This window comes from Thalassophryne amazonica, chromosome 3, assembly GCF_902500255.1.
Source record: "Thalassophryne amazonica chromosome 3, fThaAma1.1, whole genome shotgun sequence".
Lineage (NCBI taxonomy): Eukaryota > Metazoa > Chordata > Actinopteri > Batrachoidiformes > Batrachoididae > Thalassophryne > Thalassophryne amazonica.
In genome coordinates this window covers 110,974,596-110,994,399 of record NC_047105.1, presented here as the reverse complement: position 1 = coordinate 110,994,399, position 19,804 = coordinate 110,974,596, and the positions used below count along the sequence as shown (strand labels likewise).

Sequence of the window (19,804 nt, the reverse complement as noted above, 5' to 3'; positions counted from 1 at the left end):
TGGGTTGTCATGTGCCTTTTACTAAGGAGTGGCTTCCACCTTACAACCCTACCATGCAGACCTGATTGGTGGATTGCTGCAGAGATGGTTGTCCTTCTGGAAGGTTACACTCTTTCCACAGAGGAATGCTGGAGCTTTGACGGAGTAACCATTAGGTTCGTGTTCACCTCCCTGACTAAGGCCCTTCTCCCCCAATTGCTTAGTTTAGATGTGTGGCCAGCTCTAGGAAGAGTCCTGGACAATCTGAACTTCTTAAATTTATGGATGGTGGAGGCCACTGTGCTCATTGGGACCTTCAAAGCAGCAGAAATGTTTCTGTATACCCTTCCCCAGATTTGTGCCTCGAGACAATCCTGTCTTCGAGGTCTACAGACAATTCCTTTGACTTCATGCTTTGTTTGAGCTCTGACATGTACTGTCAACTGTGGGACCTCATATGTAGACAGGTGTGTGTCTTTCCAAATCATGTCCAATCAACTGAATTTAGCCCAGGTGGACTCCAATTAAGCTGCAGAAACATCTTAAGGATGATCAGTGGAAAGAGGATGCACCTTAGCTCAATTTGGAGCTTCATGGTAAGCTGTGAATACTTGTGTACATGTGATTTTTTTTTTTTAGTTTATATTTTTAATACATTTGAAAAAATCTAAAAAAAAAAAAAAAACTTTTTCACATTGTCATTATGGGATACTGTGTGAAGAATTTTGAGGGGAAAAAAAGAATTTCCTCCATTTTGGAATAAGGCTGTAACACAAAATGTGGAAAAAGTGAATCGCTATGAATCCTTTCTGGATGCACGTCCACATGATGGCTGCATCGCCTATTCTGTGTCTGTTTGTTGCTCTTGTAACACGTGTAATTTATAGGCAGGTGTGTGCACAGTTATGTTTACGACACAGCTGGTTCTCTTTGAACATATGATGAAAAAGCAAATATATTTCTACCCAAAGTGGCTGCATCCTGCAAAGAGAAGCACCATACTGTGTCAGACTTCAGCCTAATTTTTTTACCCTAATGTCAGATGTAATACCGTCAGAGAGTGCCTCGGCATAGACAGAGCTGGGATCCTTCTCCTTATCTCATACCTACAAGTGGGCAGAAGAAACTTTGAATACAGTACGCTAATTTATGGGCTCGGCTTTCCCAGCCAAGACTATTTGATTTATATCCGGCCAAACCCGTATCAACTCTGCATCTCTAAGATGAATCAGAAACTGCCTTGAAACCAAAATGGAAAGCCACATTTTGGGAATTCCAAACTACCCACAAGAAAGGGTGCATGACCACATCTGATCAGACGAGTCTGAGCAGCATTATGCACAACACGCAACAGAGCACTGAGGGCCATTTTCTTCACACATGACATCATGGCATCACTTTGCAGAATCCAGCTCTGCCTTATCAGGGGGTCTGATCTGGTTCTGTGGGGTTCAGAGGTGGTCACGGCGCTCTGTGTCTCTCACAGTGACACACTACTGCATTGTAGGAGAGCAGAGACTCAGACATTTAGCATTTCATCAAACTCCGTCACTGACCTAAATACTGACAAACACCCTTCACTGAAGACCTGCCATAAATTTAACACCCTATTTTGGACTTGTTTGCACATTTGCTAAACTTTAATCTAACAAAGTGGTGCAATTTTATTATTATTATTTTATGCTTTATTTTACTGTGTTACACCCTATTCTGACCTTTATGAACTCCCAGCTGTCAGTCTCAGACATTCTCATGCAGTAAGCACACAGATGCAAAGTATGGAAAAAGCAACCAAGCAGAGAGCAACACTGCCACCTGCTGGCAGCCATGTTACAAATAGAAAAAGAAATTAAGAATAATAAAAAAGAAATTACCTGTTGAGAGAGCTGAATTTACATGCTGTCTGCCAGCAGATGGGAGTAATTGGGCCAGTAAGTATTCTGCAGCAATAAGCACCCCACTGCAAATAGTTTGCAACATTTAAGCTGCATGTATATTTTAATTCATAGTGCAGCAGATAACACAATATTCAGAGAGGAATCTTTCAAATGGTAAAACAAGCAGCAAATTCAGCACAAATACTCCTTAGACAACTCTTTGAAAAACAACTGGCCACTGAAATTTCAATCTGGGGTCAAAATTTAAAAATGTTCCAATCATATTGAAAACTATACACATTATGTGTCTGGACCATAAAGCTTCCAAAAAGGTGTAGTTTGGACACTCTGTGACTGAATGCTGTGAGGTATGTGTAAAAACAGCAAGAATGGTGACAAAGGTCAATTTCAGTTTTACAGGGTCAAAAGTTAAAGTTACTCCAACTTTGATAAAAAGTGATGCAAATTTCATTCTGCTTATTTTGATTACCTTTTACAAAATGCCTCTGCAGCAATAAACTTGTAAATAAGGATATAAAAATGTCAAAAATAAAAAAACACTCTAGACATCTTCCACAGTCTCAGCGATCCCATTTATGAGTGCACACGTGTGCATCCAGCCTAGTCTCACATTTTTTCGTGCTCCCATCACGAAATGATGTCAAATTTTCGTAATGTCTTTTTTTTTAACTCACTATTACTAACCCTACTCCTATTCCAAACCCTAACCTTAACCATAACCTAATCCTACTCCTTCCCCTAACCCTAACCATAACCACCCCTGACCCCCGACCCCCGCTTCACTTTTAATTTCGTGCAGCCAACACGGAATGAATTACAGTGGGGCCAAAAAGTATTTAGTCAGTCCCTGATTGTGCAAGTTCTCCTACTTAGAAAGATGAGAGAGGTTTGTAATTTTCATCATAGGTACACTTCAAATATGAGAGACAAAATGAGAAAAAAATAATCCCAGGAAATCACATTGTAGGATTTTTTTAAGAATTTATTTTTAAATTATGGTGGAAAATAAGTATTTGGTCAATAACAAAAATTCAACTCAGTGCTTTGTAACATAATCTTTGCTGGCAATGACAGAGGGCAAACGTTTCCTGTAAGTCTTCACCAGGTTTGCACACATTGTACCTCCATGCAGATCTCCTCTAGAGCAGTGATGTTTTGGTGCTGTCGCTGGGCAACACAGACTTTAACCTTGAAATGCTTTTACAGAGCCATTCCTTCAATTGCCCAAGCGGTGTGTTTGGGATCATTGTCATGCTGGAAGACCCTCCTACCATCACTGATGGAAGGAGGTTTTGGCTTAAAATCTCATGATGCATGGCCCTGTTCATTCTTCCCTTAACACCTATCAGTCGTCCAGTCCCCTTTGCAGAATAACAGCCCCAAGCATGATGTTTCCACCCCATGCTTCACAATAGATATGGTGTTCTTGGAATGCAACTCAGCATTCTTCTTCCTCCAAACACAAGAAGTTGAGTTTTTACCAAAATGTTCTATTTTCGTGTCATCTGACCACATGATATTCTCCCAATCCTCTTCTGGATCATCCATATGCTCTCTGGCAAACTTCAGATGGGCCTGAACATGTACTGGCTTAAAGCAGGGGGACACGCCTGGCACTGCAGGATTTGAGTCCCTCGCTGCGTAGCGTGTAGCTTTTGTTACTTTGGTCCTAGCTCTCTGCAGGTCATTCATCAGGTCCCTCCGTGGTAGTTCTGGGATTTTTGTTCACGTTCTCATGATCATTTTGACCCCACGGGATGACATCTTGCATGGAGCCCCAGATCGACGGAGATTATCAGTGGTCTTGTATGTCTTCCATTTTCTTACAATTGCTCCCACAGTTGATTTATTCACACCAACCTGCTTGACTATTGTAGATTCACTCTTCCCAGCCTGGTGCACATGTACAATTTTCTTGTGTCCTTCGACAGCTGTTGGTCTGGCCATGGTGAGTTTGGAGTCTGACTCTTTGAGGCTATGGATAGGTGTCTTTTATACAGATAGCAAATTCAAACAGGTGCCATTAATACAGGTAACAGGTGGAGGACAGAAGAGCTTCTTAAAGAAGTTACAGGTCTGTGAAAGCCAGAAATCTTGCTTGTTTGTGGGTGACCAAATACAACCCCTGGCAAAAATTAAGAAAACACTATAAGAATCAGGAAAAAAAAATTGTGACAGTCAGTAATGGTTACTTTTTTAGAAACAAGCAGAGGGAAAAAAATATGGAATCACTCAATTCTAAGGAAAAAAATTATGGAATCATGAAAAACAAAAGAACAGCTCTAACACATCACTAGTATTTGTTTGCAACCACCTCTGGCTTTATAACAGCTTGCAGTCTCTGAGGCATGGACTTAATGAGTGACAAACAGTACTCTTCATCAATCTGGCTCCAACTTTCTCTGATTGCTGTTGCCAGATCAGCTTTGCAGGTTGGAGCCTTGTCATGGACCATTTCTTCAACTTCCACCAAAGATTTTCAATTGGATTAAGATCCGGACTATTTGCAGGCCATGACATTGACCCTATGTGTCTTTTTGCAAGGAATGTTTTCACAGTTTTTGCTCTATGGCAAGATGCATTATCATCTGAGAAATGATTTCATCATCCCCAAACATCCTTCCAATTGGTGGGATACGAAAAGTGTCCAAAATATCAACGTAAACGTGTGCATTATTGATGATGTAATGACAGCCATCTCCCAGTGCTTTACCTGACATGCAGCCCCATATCATCAATGACTGTGGAAATTTACATGTCTCTTCAGGCAGTCGGATCCAATCTCATTGGAACGGCACCAAACAGAAGTTCCAGCATCATCACCTTGCCCAATGCGATCAAGATTAATCACTGAATATGACTTTCATCCACAGTCCACGATTGCTTTTCCTTAGACCATTGTAACCTTGTTTTTTTCTGTTTAGGTGTTAATGATAGCTTTTGTTTAGCTTTCTATATGTAAATCCCATTTCCTTTAGGCGGTTTCTTACAGTTTGGTCACAGACGTGACCTTCCAGTTTCCTCCCATTCGTTCCTCATTGTTTTGTTGTGCATTTTCGATTTTTGAGACATATTGCAATTAAGTTTTCTGTCTTGATGCTTTGACGTCTTCCTTGGTCTACCAGTATGTTTGCCTTTAACAACCTTCCCATGTTGTTTGTATTGGTCCAGAGATTAGACACAACTGACTGTGAACAACCAACATCTTTTGCAACATTGCGTGATGATTTACCCTCTTTTAAGAGTTTGATGATCCTCTCCTTTGTTCATATGAATCTCTCATGTTGGAGCCATGATTCATGTCAATCCACTTGGTGCAACAGCTCTCCAAGGTGTGATCACTCCTTTTTAGATGCAGACTAATGAGCAGATCTGATTTGATGCAGGTGTTAGTTTTGGGGATGAAAATTTACAGGGTGATTCCATAATTATTCCTCAGAATTGAGTGAGTCCATATTTCTTTCCCTCTGCTTGGTCTAAAAAAAGTATCGTTACTGACTGCCACAATTTTTTTTTTCCTGATTTCTTATAGTGTTTCTTAAAGCCAGAAAGTTGCCATTTGAACATGACTTTAGTTTTGTGTCATGTCTGTAATCTGCTTTTTTTTTTCTACAAATTAAACAACTGAATGAACATCCTCCGAGGCCGGTGATTCCATAATTTTTGCCAGGGGTTGTACTTATTTTCCACCATAATTTACAAATAAATTCTTTAGAAATCCTACAATGTGATTTCCTGGATTTTTTTTCTCATTTTGTCTCTTATACCTATGTTGAAAATTACAGACCTCTCTCATCTTTCTAAGTAGGAGAACTTGCACAATCAGGGGTTGACTAAATACTTTTTGGCCTTAATGTAGAATGAATTTGTGCTGCCATGACGAAAATGAGGCGCTTTTCATCAGAATATCAACAAACCATTGATCAATGTATATTTCGTGCTGCTGAATCATGACTTGCTGTGAGACCAGGTTGGTGCATCAGTATATAAATATTGGGCCAGTCTGGCAGCTCCCCTTTCTCTGATCAGCTGTTATCACTGAAACTATTCGGGAGTTTTCAACTAATTATTATTTGTTATTATTATTTTATTTATTGCAAATCTGATTCAAATCAGATCTTGCTGACTGACTGTCCACATTATATAGTGGTTATATAGTGTTGCAAGTTTTCCCACCTACAAGGAATGGAGAGGTCTATAGTTTTTATCGTAGGTACAAGGGATGGATATTGGGAACCGGTTCTTTTCGGGTATCGTTAAGAAATGATTAGATCCACCAACATCAGTAGCCTTTCTTGCTTAATGATTCCCTTATCGGTCCTTCAGAGTGGTCTAGTTAGACCAGTCAATGACGTCACTACACTAAAGTCCGCAAAAAACTATGGTATTATGTAGGGGAAGCCGGGGCACAGTGGATCTGAAATGTTGTCTTGTGGCAGCATAAACACATTATGCATGCAGTGAGGAAAATAAGTATTTGAACACTGCAATTTTTCAAGTTCTCCCACTTAGAATTTCATCTTAGGTTCTTATCCACTGTGAGAGACATAATCTAAAAACAAAAAAATCCGGAAATCACAATATATGATTTTTTAAATAATTTATTTGTATGTTATTGCTGCAAATAAGTATTTCAACACCTGTGAAAATCAATGTTAATATTAGGTACAGTAGCCTTTGTTTGCAATTACAGAGGTCAAATGTTTCCTGTAGTTTTTCACCAAGGTTTCACACACTGCAGCAGGAATTTTGGTCTACTCCTCCATACAGATCTTTTCCAAATCTTTCAGGTTTGGAGTTTCAGCTCCCTCCAAAGATTTTCTATTGAGTTCAGGTCTGGAGACTGGCCACGCCACTCCAGGACCTTGAAATGCTTCTTTTGGAGTCCCTTAGTAGTTGCCCTGACTGTGTGTTTGGGGTCATTGTCATGCTGGAAGACCCAGCCATGACCCATCTTCAATGCTCTTACTGAGGGAAGGAGGTTGTTTGCCAAAATCTCACAATACATGACCCCATCCATCCTCCCTTCAATCCAGTGCAGTCATCCTGTCCCCTTTGCAGAAGAGCACCCTCAGAGTATGATGTTTCCACCCCCATGCTTCACGGTTGGGATGGTTTTCTTGGGGTTGTTCTCATCCTCTAAACATGGTAAGTGTAGTTGATTCCAAAAAGCTCTATTCTGGTCTCATCTGACCACATGACCTTCTCCCATGCCTCCTCTAGCTCATCCAGATGGTCACTGGTGAACTTCAAACAGGCCTGGACATGTGCTGGCTTGAGCAGGGGGACCTTGCTACCCTGCAGGATTTTAAACCATGACAGCATCATGTGGTTACTAATGTAATCTTTGTGACTGTGGCCCAGCTCTCTCAGGTCATTGACCAGGTCCTCCTGTGTAGTCTGAGCTTTCTCAGAATCATCCTTACCCCACAAAGTGAGATCTTGCATGGAATCCCAGACCGAGAGAGATTGACAGTCATGTTGTGTTTCTTCCACTTTCTAATAAATACTCATAACAGTTGTTGTCTTCTACCAAGCTGCTTGCCTGTTGTCCTGTAGTCCATCCCAGCCTTGTGCAGGTCTACAGTTTTGTCCCTGGTGTCCTCAGACATCTCTTTGGTCTTGGCTATGGTGGACAGGTTGGAGTGTGATTGATTGAGTGTGTGAACAGGTGTCTTTTATACAGGTAACAGTTCAAACAGGTGCAATTAATACAGGTAAAGAGTGCAGAATAAGAGGGCTTCTTAAAGAAAAATTAACAGGTCTGTGTGAGCCAGAATTCTTGCTGATTGGTAGGGGGTCAAATACTTATTTGCAGCAGTAACACACAAATAAATTATTAAAAAATCATACATTGTGATTTCCGAATGTTTTTTTTTTTGTTTGTTTTTTTAGATTATGTCCTAAGATGAAAATGTCAGACCCCTCTATGATTTCTAAGTGGGAGAACTTGCAAAATCGGAGGGTGTTCAAATACTTATTTTCCCCACTGTAGGTTTAGGACATTCTATTGTGGATTTAATACAACAAGTTATTGTTTATAAGGCTGTGTTATTTATGTCTCCCCAAGTGTAATTTACAGGTGTTCAAAATCAATTTTAACATTTTTGATTCACCATGCCATGGTACAGTGAATCAACTTAGAATATAATGAAAAAAAACAGATGATTATAAAGATTTTTTTCAAATAATTACATATATGCTGATGCATATACAAACTATAATCCAGCAAGCCAGCTATGTAATGTGTGAGTGTCTTACAGAGTGATATAAGTCCTTTAGAAACTATGATGGTAAATGGACTGCATTTATATAGCGCTTTTCCATCTGCATCAGATGCTCAAAGCGCTTAACAATTATGCCTCACATTCACCCCGATGTTAGGGTGCTGCCATACAAGGCGCTCGCTACACACCGGGAGCAATAGGGGATTAAAGACCTTGCCCAAGGGCCCTTAGTGATTTTCCAGTCAGGCGGGGATTTGAACCAAGGATCTTCTGGTCTCAAGCCCACCACTTAACCACTAGACCATCACCTCCCATCCATTATCTCACCACTTGTATTCATCAAATGATGAATACAGCTGCCATAATTTTTGTTCAAATGTGAAAACAGTTGTTTATATACACAAATTATAGAAATAATTCATGGAAAAATAAATGTATAAGCTTCAACAAGTAATATTTGTCATCCACTTGATACTGGGGCTTAGTAAATCACTTTCTAGACTGTGCCCCGGGTGCATGTGACACACGAGTCATGTTGTCATGTTATCCAAGTCTGGAGAAGACATAACACATGCTCATCAGTTGGATGGAGTAGTTCTTCTAACTAATAACATTTTTTTTTTGGCCACCTTTCCTCTGTTGTGAGAAATAAATACATAGACAATGACATCCACAAAATTTACTTTTGATAGGAAAAAACTGACTTCACTTGTCACTTAGTTTTGCCCTTAATGCATCCAAAAACAAAATACTAATTTATAAGGGGAGTGTCTTTGTGCATAAAAATATGGCATAACTTCTGCAAATATAAATGTTGTTTTGCAGATATAGCTACTGATTCACCATGCCCCGGTTTCTCCTATATTTTAACTTTTTTTTTACACCATTTTTTCTATAAGAAGGTCAGGACCGGGGGATCCTACCTGCCCAGATGGAACGTATCCTGCAGGCTATGTCCTCGACTCCTGGGGGTCTTGGCGTGTTGCATGCTTGGCGCCTTTCTCCGTTGAGGACGTCGAGGATTTATTCATTTTTGGTCTTATGGTAGCAGGGCTGGTACCTTTTGACTTATGTGCTGCCCTGATCTACTGGAAAACTGGCAAGATGGCGGCATCAAGAACCACGGCCCCTCGCTTGTCAGTCATGGTTAACAAGGTTGGCAAGGCAGTGCATTCTCAGACTGTGATGACTCTTGAACTCAGACACAAATTGGATGACATCTTGGAGCAGATGTGTGCCTTTCAGTTGAAGCTGAGGATTTCAGAGGCTGGTGAATATTCTTAATTCATAATTGGGAATATTCTTAATTCATAATTGGGATTTGGTTGTGCAAGTGGAACTGTTAAAAAGTGTTTTTCACTGCTGTAACCATAACATTACAGGCTTATCAAGACTGAAGGTCAAATTGCCCGACTGTTTTTCCTTCAGAGGGATTTGTTTCGGCCTGGGGAACATTGGCTGTTTCTTATCTCACCAAGACAATAAACTGCTTTTCACAGGACTGAAGCATGTTCCATTCCCTCCCCCCCACCCCCTCCTTCCCCCATCAATACCCCCCTTTCCGGCGCCTGCTAATGCCAGTCCTTCCCCCTTCAGCGGGGGCAGTGCGGTTTTAGCTGCAGCCCATGTCCCCCCCCCAAGCTGATGGCGGTGCATCTCAGGGTTGCTGCGTGGCCTTCACCCACTTGCCTCAATTCGGATAACGGAGTTCTTCAAACTTAAGCCTCTGTCCCACCGAGTGAAGAAGGAGTGAAGAAGGAGCCACGCACCCTGGTTTTTTTGTTTGTTTGTTTCGTAAGCTATCATGGCATTATAGTGGCTCAGAGCGGCTCTTAGAGGCATTATCTTCAGTTAATGAGGCTCCTCTCTGAGCGTGGCGCTAATTTCAAGATGTTCAAAATTTAGCAACAACAGCGTGGCACAGTTTGTGTTCGAGTTACTGCGATGGCTTAGAGGCATTTGCGTGGTGCTTACGAGTCTGCAAAAAGTCCATTATCCGTGCGCCTGGCACCTTTGCAGGACCTGAGAGGCTATTTTTGGAGCGGCTCCTCCTCTTGTGCACACAATTGTACCTGCTCTGTGCGCTGGATTTTCTACAAAACCTTGGATGTTGAAAACACTTCTAATCACTTCTGGCATCACAGAGGACTGTTTCATCTGGACACTTTTTTCCCTCTCTTTCCTGCTCCATGTGGGATGTATTTTGAACAGCTTAAGGTAATTATTTTTAATGTTTTTTTATAGCTTGATAAAACAGTTCCTTGCTGCAAAGGAATGTCTTTATGTTGATGTCTGTTGTATGTAAAAGTATGTTGATTTAATATCTTGTTAATGGATCACTGTGTGTGTGCACTGAGGCAGGACCTGAGAGGCTATTTTTGGAGTGGGTCTCCTCCTTTGCACACCAAATTCCACCTGCTCTGTGCGCTGGACTCTATATAAAATAATTATTTTGTTGTGGATTAATCATTTTCTGTCAAACCTTGGATGCCGAAAATACCTCTAATCACTTCTGGAATTAATGGATCACATGAGCAACGCTGTGTGTGCGCACTGAGGCAGTGACTCATCATCACGCTTCAAACGAGCATTTAGGCAGAACGCCAGCTCACAAAAGAGTGATATTTCAGTCAGTATTGGACAAACACAAAGTTAAAATTTGGGTGACTGCGTGAAAGTGGATGTGTGTTTAAAGCCATGGAAGATAATAACTCCAGTGGAGCAGCTAAGAGCAGGAGCTGTGCAGCAACACAGGTGGAGAACGCGCAAAAGACCGATTTTGAAGACATAACACAAAGTTAAAAGTTGTATCATGGTGACTTGTAAGCTGCAGAAGAAATAAAGAAATATATATATATATATATATATATATATATATATATATATATATATATATATATATATATATATATATATATATATATATATATATATATATATATATATACTCAAGAAAAATATAAATGCAACACTTTTGGTTTTGCTCCCATTTTGTATGAGATGAACTCAAAGATCTAAAACTTTTTCCACATACACAATATCACCATTTCCCTCAAATATTGTTCACAAACCAGTCTAAATCTGTGATAGTGAGCACTTCTCCTTTGCTGAGATAATCCATATCTATCTCTCTCTCTCTCTCTCTCTCTCTCTCTCTCTCTCTCTCTCTCTCTCTCTCTCTCTCTCTCTCTCTCTCTCTCTCTCTCTCTCTATATATATATATATATAGAAAAATGATCCACATGTGTATATAATAAAACGGCCACCTCATTCTGTATGCAGAACGGCACCGCGTGCAAAAGAGCGCTTTTGCAGAAATAAACAGACGAACACAAAGTCAAAAGTGGAATCACGTTGTAAAAATGATTGTGCTTAAAGCCAGGGAAAAAATAAAGCCAGCAAGCCACAGATGGAACAGAAGCCAGAAAGAGCAGAGAGGCGGCTGTCCATGAAAGGACAACAGCAGCGCACGCGCAAAAGAGTAATTTTGCAGAAATAAATGGACAAACATAAAGTTTTGTGTGTTTAAAGCTGCAAAAAAAAAAAAAAAAAAAAAAAAAAAAAGCCAGAGAGCCGCGGAGCCAGCGAGGAGCACAGAGGTAGCTCTCCAGGAACCTGTGGTTCGGGTCTAACTGGTCTGGTGCATTACAGGTGGACTGAAGCCTGGCGCACAGCGCACAACTGCGGAACTGTGATGGAGCGTCTATTTTTGGACTGCATTTAAAAAAAAAGAGAAGGGACATCTTTAAATGCTGCTGTGAATCTGTGAATTGAAAACCCACACTTTAAAGGGACCAGGTGTGGGAGGGCTGGAGGTTTGGACCAAACTCATGCCTAAACGTGCGCCAACATGGCATTATCATGGCGCTACATGGCTTAGTGTGGATGATGCTAGCCATTCGTGTTATGTGTCGGATGCAGCCCGGAGAACCGACCAGCGTTTGAAGGACCCAGTATAAAATAAGCAGAGCACGGTACAAAGGATAACAGAGTTTAATGAACATAACAGTGATGTGATAAATATAACAAAAGAGTGCGCGGTCTGGCGTGGTGGATTACGGTGCGCTCCCAGCAGCACTAACGGTCCGGAGCCAGAACCAGTTCGGACCCAAGGACCCCGCCGACACCCCCCAGGTGGCCGCGACAAACCGAGTCTGTGAATGAAGAAATCTTCAGTCTGTTAAGAAAAGTCATGCTAATATTATAAACTTACCATTGACAAGTGCATCAAGCATTTCTTCCTCACTACTGCTTTCCTGAAAGTTGTGGTCCTCTTCTGCTGTGCTGTCGAGGATCTTTTAGGCTCCACACTGGGCTTGTCATCAAGTATTTCATCGAGTTGTTCATATTTGGTTTAGAGATTTTTTTTATCTTCCATTGGTATTGAAGCCATGTTCTCCAAAACCCCTGTGCCTCCATCCTCCACTCTATCAATCCTGATAAATGGATTGATTTTGGTATGTACCTTCATATTTCTTCTGCACTGACAAATCCCCCCACAGAACTAAGAGGCACTTTATTTCCCCGTCCATCCATGGTTTATGATTCTCCTTCATGCTCAAAATAGGATTTGAGCAACCAAGATGCTCAAATTGAAACGGATTTGCAAAAATGTGATTGGAAAAAAACTGAATCTCGTGTGGTATTTTTGCTGTCAAACTGCCGAAAAATCAAACTAGATACAATCTAGATATGGTAAAAATCCAGTATTAACTGGCAGTGTGAAAAAGTGTAGAGCCGTGAGGTCACTGGATCAAGGTTTTTGGTGATGCTGATATCTTTGCAGGACAGCAAAGGTTCAAGTTTTCCTGGATCCTGGTGCTGCCTAACGGTCCGGAGCCAGAACCAGTTCGGACCCAAGGACCCCGCCGACACCCCCCAGGTGGCCGCGACAAACCGAGTCTGTGAATGAAGAAATCATCATGTGAGTCCACACTCCACACACAGAGAGACCGCTCAAAGGTGTACAAACAGCAAACACTTCCTGGCTTAATTACTAATCAGCTTCCCACCCTGCAGGCATGGAACACCCTGTTCACAAACTCACTGCAGTGGAAGCTGATTAAAACGACTAACATAACAGCTCAATATAATAAGGTGTGAGGGACACCACATTTACTGACTGTACAAATGTTAGTCACAAAACCTAACGTACCTCAGGAAGTGTGCTGACGAGCGTGAGACCTCACCCTCTCCTCTTTCACAGACCATGCATCAAACCTGGACGTTCTCTGCATCCACCGATGATGAGATGGCTCTCGAGACGACGATCTCACCCGTCTGGTCACAAGGTCGAGTCTCTGGCAAATACACACTGTGTACTCCAGACTTAAATGCCACCATGTTCCAATCCGTGTAGATGCACCACAGCTGTGAGTCCTGACGAGCCTCAGGTGATCAGGGTGAGGTCCTGATAACTCAGCCACACAGCCACTCAGTCCCAAATGCGCACCACCTGGAAGGAAAACCAAAAGACAGAAACAGAAGACAAACAAAAGCCAGCCAGGCACGCCAGCCACAACAATTCGAGGCTGTAATGACAGGTGGTCGTGGCTCATTAGAGGCTGCTATGTGGCACATGCAGGGTACAGAGAGGCACACAGTGGCACCTTCATAGTGGATATGTGATACATGAAAACGTGGGTCATTCTTCAAATAATCACGCCACACCCATGCGTGGCTCCTTCTTCAGCCTTCATTATTCAGTGGGACCGAGGCTTTAGTGCACATAAACAATGTCAAATGTGTATGTGTTGCCTTTAATTCTGATGTGTGCCATTATTACGGTAAACAAGTAATAATTGTGGACTAATTGCTGTCTGAGGTAACTGGAGTGTAAACGTAGTTTCTCCACTTTGGGATCAATAAAGTATATATAATCTAATTTAATCTACTTTTTGTATTTTTTTATGGGTTGCTTTTTTCATGTTTTAATATTTTAATTCTTTGTTGTGTTTTCTGTTGTTGCGTGAAGCGCCTTGAGGTGATTTTGTCGTGAATTTGCGCTATACAAATTAAGAAATTTGAATCTGAATTTGTCTTGTAAATCGTTCCAGAGGTGTTACCAGATTCCAAAAACAGTGGTTTTGGTTTTAGAAGTGCTTATTTCTCTCTAGCTTTTACATAATATATGAGAAACATGTTAAATTTACACATAAACAAAGCGGTTTTGGAGCGCCAGACAGAGACCAGCCAGTGATGTCACGCTGCTGCTCTACTCTGATTGGCTGTTGCCCCTCAAAAAAAAAAAGTATTTGCATGATTCATACCATAAAAATATGAAACCGAATGTGACTTTTAACCTCTTAAAATACCTCTTAAAGTAGGTCAAGGTTAACCATCTTTGACCTTGTCCAAGGTTTGTGTCCCAAGAATGTTCCCTGTGAATTGGAAGACCCTGGCAGTAATAGGACTGGACTTATGCAGAGCAAAGACAGACAGATGGATGCAAAGCAATTTGTAAGACCCGATGGCTATATTTTGATGGCCTCAGGTAAAAATCAGTGTATGAAATCAAAACTCTAGTTCAGCTTTGTTTTTCCATCATGACATTATAGAAATTGTAGTGTTTACTTTTACTACCCAACATGGTGGCATTATCTTGACATCATGTTAGTAATGCTTTGTTGTACTATTTCTGTTGTTTCTTCAGTCTGTTAAGAAAAGTCATGCTAATATTATAAACTTACCATTGACAAGTGCATCAAGCATTTCTTCCTCACTACTGCTTTCCTGAAAGTTGTGGTCCTCTTCTGCTGTGCTGTCGAGGATCTTTTAGGCTCCACACTGGGCTTGTCATCAAGTATTTCATCGAGTTGTTCATATTTGGTTTAGAGATTTTTTTTATCTTCCATTGGTATTGAAGCCATGTTCTCCAAAACCCCTGTGCCTCCATCCTCCACTCTATCAATCCTGATAAATGGATTGATTTTGGTATGTACCTTCATATTTCTTCTGCACTGACAAATCCCCCCACAGAACTAAGAGGCACTTTATTTCCCCGTCCATCCATGGTTTATGATTCTCCTTCATGCTCAAAATAGGATTTGAGCAACCAAGATGCTCAAATTGAAACGGATTTGCAAAAATGTGATTGGAAAAAAAACTGAATCTCGTGTGGTATTTTTGCTGTCAAACTGCCGAAAAATCAAACTAGATAAAATCTAGATATGGTAAAAATCCAGTATTAACTGGCAGTGTGAAAAAGTGTAGAGCCGTGAGGTCACTGGATCAAGGTTTTTGGTGATGCTGATATCTTTGCAGGACAGCAAAGGTTCAAGTTTTCCTGGATCCTGGTGCTGCCTGTTGTGTTGGCATTTGACTGCATGTTTGTGCATTTGGTTCATGGTTTTGTTCTGTCTTTTTTCTGTTTTCTGTTATGGTTATGGTCTGTGTTATTTCTGTGTGATCTGCCCCCTGTCTGTGCCCCATTGTTAAATGTCATTGTGTTCTGTTCATGTCTCTGTGTTTAGTCATTTGGCTCATGTGGCTTTTCACCCATCACACTTTATCCATTTTTGATTTCCACGTTAGTGTTGTGGTTTTTGTTGATGGATTTAGTTCTAGTTAACCCTAACCCTAACCCTTGTTGTAGTTTGTTTACTGCTTGCTTCCTTAATTTGCTCTTAGTCTTCACATTTGTTTTCTACTGTTTCTCTTTGGATTTGTTCTGTGGATTTTCTGTGTTGGCCCTCTGTTTTACGCTGTGTTCACATTTTAGTTCCATGGTGGTTTTCTGCTTTTTATTCTTGATTCAGCTTTGGGTATTGTTTAGTGTTTTGTTATAGTTGATTATTGTTGCCTCAGTCTGTCAGTTTTAACTCTGTTGCTTTTTGTGCTCTTAAGTTCTACGTTTATTTTTGCATTTTGTGGTTTTAGTTTTTTGACTTTTTCTTCTTGGTTATGTTTCAGTTATGCTCATATTTTGTTCTACTTCATTTGAGATATCTGTTTAAATATTTGTTCACCTTGTGGTGTCACTTGACCTTTGACCTTACACACCTGTCCTCCATTTTGTCATCAGTTTGAATTGTATTTATGTAGCATCTTGTTCACTGTTCATTGCTGGCTCCTTGCGTTTGACCCCCTGATCATGTTGTTCACGCTGTTTATAAGTACCTTGACCCTTGTACCTCCTTTGCAACTGTAGCTAGTTCTGTGTGCTCTGTTTGTTTGGAGTTGTTTTTCCACCTCATCTGCTTGGATTGATACTCACCTTTGGAACATTAAAACCTCTTGTTTTTGCACGACCCTGTTTGTCATTTTTGTTGCTGCCTGCAAATTGAGTTCATTCAGACTTTGCTAAATCCTTACATTTACTCTATGCTTGTGAAACTTAGCGAAGACTTGGTGTGTTTGAGATTAGGCCTCTTCAGAAAGTCTTTGGATAATGATTTTTTAATCAAACTGTTACTTTTGACTGTTCATTTCTATGAAAGCCTCTGTCCTGTCTAAAAAAAAAAAAAAAAAAAAAAAAAAAAAGAAACTTTTGCTGTGGATTTTGGCGATCATACAGTATGCCCTGTTTGCCAGGAAGCTAGCATTGGACACTAATAAAACTTTGAAAACCTAACAAGCAGCTACTTTGTTTCAGCTGCTAAATGTGGACATTCAACCTGTATTTGGAGAAGTAAAAACAAAATAATTTTGCAATGATGTTGGTTTTTAATGCAGTGCCGCCTGAGGAATCGAAGGTCACGGGCATTCAGTGTTGGTTTTCGGCCTTGCTGCTTACGTGTAGAAAGTTCTCCAGATTCTCTGAAACTTCTGATTATATTATGGACTGTAGATGATGGAATCCCTAAATTCCTTGCAATTGAACATTGAGGAACATTGTTCTTAAACTGTTGGACTATGTTTTCAAGCAGTTGTTCACAAAGTGGTGATCCTCACCCCATCTTTGCTTGTGAAGGGCTGAGCCTTTTGGGGATGCTCCTTTTATACCCAATCATGACACTCGCTTGTTTCCAATTACCCTGTTCACCTGTGGAATGTTCCAAATAGGTGTTCTTTGAGCATTCATCAACTTTCCCAGTCTTTTGTTGAACTGTCCCAACTTTTTTGAAAAGTGTTGCCATCCATTTCAAAATGAGAAAATATTTGCACAAAAACAATAAAGTTTATCAGTTTGAACATTAAATATCTTGTCTTTGTGGTGTATTCAATTGAATATAGGTTGAAGATGATTTGTAAATTATTGTATTCTGTTTTCATTTACATTTCACACAACGTCCCAACTTCATTGGAATTGGGGTTGTAAACTGGAGAAACACAAATTGTTATATTAACAAGGAGGGGGATAACACTGAGGTACATCCTGTCCTATAGACATGAGGAAAACATCAATTTTTCCTCCACACACTGGACTGGATATTGGGTGCTGTCTCGACATTTTTTAGGAAAAGAGTGTAGATGCATGTGCTTTTCACAAAGAGCTCTTCTAAATGTAGGTAATTTAATGTGCAGTCTCCCCACAGGGCATAGTTAGAGTGATAAAATCTGAGTGCCCTGGCAAGTGTCACTGAATGGCACTGCTTGATTTTTGTAACATGAGTTCACACCCCATCAGGATGGTGCTAAGCTTGTGCTAATTGAGAGTGTGTTAACACAGATGCTCCCCTTCGTGTTAGGGGGTAAACACAAGTGTGGTGACGCAGGCAGTTTCCCACATTTTCTCAAAATAATCCTTTCAGTCTGATAGAGGCAGATGAAGACAAATAAGAGGCAATCCGAGATGGATAAACAGAGGATTTAAATTTTATTACCATCAAAGTCATCAACTCAGTCAAGGAGTACATCACAGAGCTCACAAATGCAAGACAGGACCTACAGGTGGCCCCCCCTGGTCCTGGCAAATATCACATCTACAAATACACCTGTAAGTGCACACTAAACACACTGAGAAATGCGTTGGAAAAAGCATTGCTTTGAAATATGTAACAGGATCGGAACAGGATTTGTCTGCCACCATAACAAGGAAATGGACTACATGAGATAATCTATTAAAAAAAAATACAATCCTCTTCATATAGTACGACTCTTGATAAAATCTAACAATTTTGTCATAGACAGCTTTAAGAAATTATATATTCTAAATTACTGGTGTGCAGCCAAGTCCATAGGTATTTGGACAGTGACATGACCACAATGGATCTGAAGTGAAGTGATGAAGATTTGATTCAACTTATTTGATTCAACTGTCGACTTACAGCTTTAATTCCAAGTGTTTAACAAAAATATCACAGTAACTATTTAAGAATTACAGCCATTTTTACACACAATGCATCCATTTTTCAGAGGTCGAAAGTAATTGGACAAACTAACAATTATTAATACAAGTAAATTGTCTATAATGGCAAGGGACACAACTCTAAGCCCATCTTATACTTGCCAAACGTTAACTTCTTAAATGAATAAACAGTCAAGACCTTGCCACACATTTGAACAGCTTTTGTCACCATACTGGGTGGTGTAACCATCCAGGGCTTCTGTACATTTCCTACTCAAAACCCAAAATTCAATTATTAAAGCATTTATAAATGTCAGAAATGCAATATTTTTGGGCAGGAAGAGCTTGGACCTCCCATTATTAATGGATACAAATTTTAAATTTTGAGTTTTGAGATGGAGAGAAGGATGGATGAAAGGACAGCAATTTCTCCTGACAAGCACAACTTACAGTTGTGAATAAGGATCTTTGTAAGTACTTGGATGAAAGTCTTTTGCAGTCAAAGAAGTCTGGAACCCATGGGCACGACCAAATGCTGATTTCCACCTCATTAGATCCTTTGCCAGGTCTTGACTGCTGCCTCTTTCAGCTACTACTTGTTTGTGGGTCCTTCTGGTTCACTTTTTGTCTTCAGGAAACGGAAAACTGCTTCACTGGTTTGAGGTCAGGTTTCTTTGCCTTGAGAAAATTTTGGGTTTGGTAGTATATTTTAAGTCATTATCTGCACTGTTCTGGCAGTATTTGGCTGGAACTAAGCACATAATACAGCCCTACAGCCTAATACATGTCATAATTCATTAACAGCACATGCCCATGCCATAACACTGCCTGCGCCATCTCCACTTTGACAGATGATGTAGTACACTTCAGATTACGAGCCTTTCCTTTCCTTCTCCATACTCTTCACATCATTCTGGTGCAAGTTCATCTTGCACCAGGATATAGTAGTGTTTTTTTCTGGTACTGTTTGATTTGGGCTCCCTGTTCTTGAGCGTTAAGGCACCTTCACACTTGCACAAACTTGTTCCCCGCACTGCCGTGCAATTCGTCATGCCATGTGTCCCATTTGTCCCACTTGTCACCAAGCTTTGTCCCGCTCAGTGCCATGCCATATAAAATAATAATTTCATAGCTGATTGATGTATTTGCTCTCAGAATTTGGCTGATGAAACCATTCTCTCATCGCTCACAGAATCACAGAGAAATTATCTACAGCTACAGGTTGTCTCATGCTTGCTGTGTGGTGGAGAATGCCTTTGGAATTTTGTCTCAATGGTAATTATTTATAGTATATTGTAATAGATTGGTAAAACAATTGCTTTTTCATTTCACCTCATGAGTTAGATAATGTATCTGTAAAGTAATGTTTATTATAGATGTAACATCTCTTCATAATTTAATTTCAGGTTCAGATGCCCTCCGTGCACTGACATGCAGTGTTTTCAAATAGGTTGCACAATGTTCACAACAAG

At 40.4% G+C, this 19,804-nt stretch overlaps 1 long non-coding RNA gene across 1 annotated transcript; it reads left to right on the top strand.

Moving 5' to 3' along the window:
• The first annotated feature begins 6,218 nt into the window (after positions 1-6,218).
• On the top strand, positions 6,219-19,258 carry LOC117507434. Its single transcript, XR_004559712.1, has 3 exons — positions 6,219-6,230; positions 9,369-9,374; positions 18,838-19,258. It is a non-coding gene; the product is annotated as an uncharacterized LOC117507434 (long non-coding RNA).
• Positions 19,259-19,804: the final 546 nt, after the last annotated feature.